The sequence below is a fragment of the Pristiophorus japonicus genome, unplaced genomic scaffold, assembly GCF_044704955.1.
Source record: "Pristiophorus japonicus isolate sPriJap1 unplaced genomic scaffold, sPriJap1.hap1 HAP1_SCAFFOLD_1595, whole genome shotgun sequence".
NCBI classification, from domain to species: domain Eukaryota; kingdom Metazoa; phylum Chordata; class Chondrichthyes; family Pristiophoridae; genus Pristiophorus; species Pristiophorus japonicus.
In genome coordinates this window covers 35001-40000 of record NW_027251273.1, presented here as the reverse complement: position 1 = coordinate 40000, position 5000 = coordinate 35001, and positions in this window count along the sequence as shown.

The following is a 5000-nucleotide window of genomic DNA, read 5'->3' as shown; positions in this document are numbered from 1 at the left end:
GGAGTGCGGAGATACGGCCTGTCAAGTTTCGTCCCGGAAGTCTGGATGGAGCAAAATCCGAAGCCGTTTGCGGGAAATTAGTTCCAGGGCTCGGCGACCGAAGTCAAATCCGTCCCGCCAACTTGACACTTGTCATTTCTGTCCTTGGGGGTTGGCGGGGTACCTGCACAGAGGTAGGAGGTGGCTGATCGAGAATTGGTGAGTTTTCCAAAGTCACGTCTCGAGCCTCCAGGTCTGCAGAGACCGACCAGGGCTGCCGCCCAACCGACTATTCACCCTTTTTGGGCGGGAATTTTTTCCATTTTTGCCCATTTTTCGGGTTTTTGGTCGGGCTTCAAAAACGGCAGCCCGAGGCCTGGCAGAGGCCGGGGCATGTCCCCGGTCGCGCCAGGCGGCACGCGCGACCCGATTAGGCCCCGAAAGGAGTCGGGAAATCGGCAGACCTGCCCGAGTTCAGCCCGGGGGAGGCGGGGGGCAGGTCGGTTCGGCTCAAATCATTAACCAAAGCCGAGACTTGGTCTCGCTGGCGCAACCGAAGTGCCAGGCTGGATAACTCATTAACCAGAAGGCGGCTGGAGGCAGGCAGGGCTGATGGCTGAGGCCGGGTGGAGGCCACCCGCGGCCGGGAAAGTCAAAAGTCCCGTTGTGTGGAAGTCTATGAGGTCAGATTCGGCCGCCTTACCGGGCCTTCGGTTGATGGTTTCCGCTTGGGCAAGCGAGTCGGCCCGGCAAAGTGGCCACTTGCATTTTCTGGCAAGTGTCTGCGAACAACGTTAATGAGTTGAACCTCGGCAATTGTCGGAAGTCCCGATGAAGAAATGAAAATGCCCCTTTTGCGGGGATTTGGATGCTCATGGCCGGCAGCAGGTGGCCCGACGCCCCGCCAACTTGACACTTGTCATTTCTTGTCCTTGGGGGTTGGCGGGGTATCTGCACAGAGGTAGGAGGTGGCAGAATCGAGACTTGGTGAGTTTTCCAAACAAACGTCTCGAGCCTCCAGGTCTGCAGAGACCGACCAGGGCTGCCGCCCAACCGACTATTCACCCCTTTTTGGGCGGGAATTTATTCCCTTTTTGCCCATTTTTCGGGTTTTTGGTCGGGCTTCAAAAGCGGGCTGCCCGAGGCCTGGCAGAGGCCGGGGCATGGTCCCCGATCGCGCCAGGCGGCTCGCGCGACGCGATTAGGCCCCGAAAGGAGTCGGGAAATCGGCAGACCTGCCCGAGTTCAGCCCCGGGGGAGGCGGGGGGCAGGTCGGTTCGGCTCAAATCATTAACCAAAGCCGAGACTTGGTCTCGCTGGCGCAACCGAAGTGCCAGGCTGGATAACTCATTAACCAGAAGGCGGCTGGAGGCAGGCAGGGCTGATGGCTGAGGCCGGGTGGAGGCCACCCGCGGCCGGGAAAGTCAAAAGTCCCGTTGTGTGGAAGTCTATGAGGTCAGATTCGGCCGCCTTACCGGGCCTTCGGTTGATGGTTTCCCGCTTGGGCAAGCGAGTCGGCCCGGCAAAGTGGCCACTTGCATTTTCTGGCAAGTGTCTGCGAACAACGTTAATGAGTTGAACCTCGGCAATTGTCGGAAGTCCCGATGAAGAAATGAAAATGCCCCTTTTGCGGGGATTTGGATGCTCATGGCCGGCAGCAGGTGGCCCGACGCCCCGCCAACTTGACACTTGTCATTTCTGTCCTTGGGGGTTGGCGGGGTATCTGCACAGAGGTAGGAGGTGGCAGAATCGAGACTTGGTGAGTTTTCCAAACAAACGTCTCGAGCCTCCAGGTCTGCAGAGACCGACCAGGGCTGCCGCCCAACCGACTATTCACCCTTTTTGGGCGGGAATTTATTCCCTTTTTGCCCATTTTTCGGGTTTTTGGTCGGGCTTCAAAAGCGGCTGCCCGAGGCCTGGCAGAGGCCGGGGCATGGGCCCCGATCGCGCCAGGCGGCTCGCGCGACCCGATTAGGCCCCGAAAGGAGTCGGGAAATCGGCAGACCTGCCCGAGTTCAGCCCGCGGTGGCGGGGGGCAGGTCGGTTCGGCTCAAATCAATAACCAAAGCCGAGACTTGGTCTCGCTGGCGCAACCGAAGTGCCAGGCTGGATAACTCATTAACCAGAAGGCGGCTGGAGGCAGGCAGGGCTGATGGCTGAGGCCGGGTGGAGGCCACCCGCGGCCGGGAAAGTCAAAAGTCCCGTTGTGTGGAAGTCTATGAGGTCAGATTCGGCCGCCTTACCGGGCCTTCGGTTGATGGTTTCCCGCTTGGGCAAGCGAGTCGGCCCGGCAAAGTGGCCACTTGCATTTTCTGGCAAGTGTCTGCGAACAACGTTAATGAGTTGAACCTTGGAAATTGCCGGAAGTCCCGATGAAGAAATGAAAATGCCCCTTTTGCGGGGATTTGGATGCTCATGGCCGGCAGCAGGTGGCCCGACGCCCCGCCAACTTGACACTTGTCATTTCTGTCCTTGGGGGTTGGCGGGGTATCTGCACAGAGGTAGGAGGTGGCAGAATCGAGACTTGGTGAGTTTTCCAAACAAACGTCTCGAGCCTCCAGGTCTGCAGAGACCGACCAGGGCTGCCGCCCACCGACTATTCACCCTTTTGGGCGGGAATTTATTCCCTTTTTGCCCATTTTTCGGGTTTTGGTCGGGCTTCAAAAGCGGCTGCCCGAGGCCTGGCAGAGGCCGGGGCATGGTCCCCGATCGCGCCAGGCGGCTCGCGCGACGCGATTAGGCCCCGAAAGGAGTCGGGAAATCGGCAGACCTGCCCGAGTTCAGCCCGGGGGAGGCGGGGGGCAGGTCGGTTCGGCTCAAATCATTAACCAAAGCCGAGACTTGGTCTCGCTGGCGCAACCGAAGTGCCAGGCTGGATAACTCATTAACCAGAAGGCGGCTGGAGGCAGGCAGGGCTGATGGCTGAGGCCGGGTGGAGGCCACCCGCGGCCGGGAAAGTCAAAAGTCCCGTTGTGTGGAAGTCTATGAGGTCAGATTCGGCCGCCTTACCGGGCCTTCGGTTGATGGTTTCCCGCTTGGGCAAGCGAGTCGGCCCGGCAAAGTGGCCACTTGCATTTTCTGGCAAGTGTCTGCGAACAACGTTAATGAGTTGAACCTCGGCAATTGTCGGAAGTCCCGATGAAGAAATGAAAATGCCCCTTTTGCGGGGATTTGGATGCTCATGGCCGGCAGCAGGTGGCCCGACGCCCCGCCAACTTGACACTTGTCATTTCTGTCCTTGGGGGTTGGCGGGGTATCTGCACAGAGGTAGGAGGTGGCAGAATCGAGACTTGGTGAGTTTTCCAAACAAACGTCTCGAGCCTCCAGGTCTGCAGAGACCGACCAGGGCTGCCGCCCAACCGACTATTCACCCTTTTTGGGCGGGAATTTATTCCCTTTTTGCCCATTTTTCGGGTTTTTGGTCGGGCTTCAAAAGCGGCTGCCCGAGGCCTGGCAGAGGCCGGGGCATGGTCCCCGATCGCGCCAGGCGGCTCGCGCGACGCGATTAGGCCCCGAAAGGAGTCGGGAAATCGGCAGACCTGCCCGAGTTCAGCCCGGGGGAGGCGGGGGGCAGGTCGGTTCGGCTCAAATCATTAACCAAAGCCGAGACTTGGTCTCGCTGGCGCAACCGAAGTGCCAGGCTGGATAACTCATTAACCAGAAGGCGCTGGAGGCAGGCAGGGCTGATGGCTGAGGCCGGGTGGAGGCCACCCGCGGCCGGGAAAGTCAAAAGTCCCGTTGTGTGGAAGTCTATGAGGTCAGATTCGGCCGCCTTACCGGGCCTTCGGTTGATGGTTTCCCGCTTGGGCAAGCGAGTCGGCCCGGCAAAGTGGCCACTTGCATTTTCTGGCAAGTGTCTGCGAACAACGTTAATGAGTTGAACCTCGGCAATTGTCGGAAGTCCCGATGAAGAAATGAAAATGCCCCTTTTCGGGGATTTGGATGCTCATGGCCCGGCAGCAGGTGGCCCGACGCCCCGCCAACTTGACACTTGTCATTTCTGTCCTTGGGGGTTGGCGGGGTATCTGCACAGAGGTAGGAGGTGGCAGAATCGAGACTTGGTGAGTTTTCCAAACAAACGTCTCGAGCTCCAGGTCTGCAGAGACCGACCAGGGCTGCCGCCGAACCGACTATTCACCCTTTTTGGGCGGGAATTTATTCCCTTTTTGCCCATTTTTTCGGGTTTTTGGTCGGGCTTCAAAAGCGGCTGCCCGAGACTGGCAGAGGCCGGGGCATGGGCCCCGATCGCGCCAGGCGGCTCGCGCGAACCCGATTAGGCCCCGAAAGGAGTCGGGAAATCGGCAGACCTGCCCGAGTTCAGCCCGCGGTGGCGGGGGCAGGTCGGTTCGGCTCAAATCATTAACCAAAGCCGAGACTTGGTCTCGCTGGCGCAACCGAAGTGCCAGGCTGGATAACTCATTAACCAGAGGCGGCTGGAGGCAGGCAGGCTGATGGCTGAGGCCGGGTGGAGGCCACCCGCGGCCGGGAAAGTCAAAGTCCCGTTGTGTGGAAGTCTATGAGGTCAGATTCGCCGCCTTACCGGGCCTTCGGTTGATGGTTTCCCGCTTGGGCAAGCGAGTCGCCCGGCAAAGTGGCCACTTGCATTTTCTGGCATGAGTCTGCGAACAACGTTAATGAGTTGAACCTTGGAAATTGCCGGAAGTCCCGATGAAGAAATGAAAATGCCCCTTTTGCGGGGATTTGGATGCTCATGGCCGGCAGCAGGTGGCCCGACGCCCCGCCAACTTGACACTTGTCATTTCTGTCCTTGGGGGTTGGCGGGGTATCTGCACAGAGGAAGGAGGTGGCAGAATCGAGACTTGGTGAGTTTTCCAAACAAACTCTCGAGCCTCCAGGTCTGCAGAGACCGACCAGGGCTGCCGCCCAACCGACTATTCACCCTTTATGGGCGGGAATTTATTCCCTTTTTGCCCATTTTTCGGGTTTTGGTCGGGCTTCAAAAGCGGCTGCCCGAGGACTGGCAGAGGCCGGGGCATGGGCCCGATCGCGCCAGGCGGCTC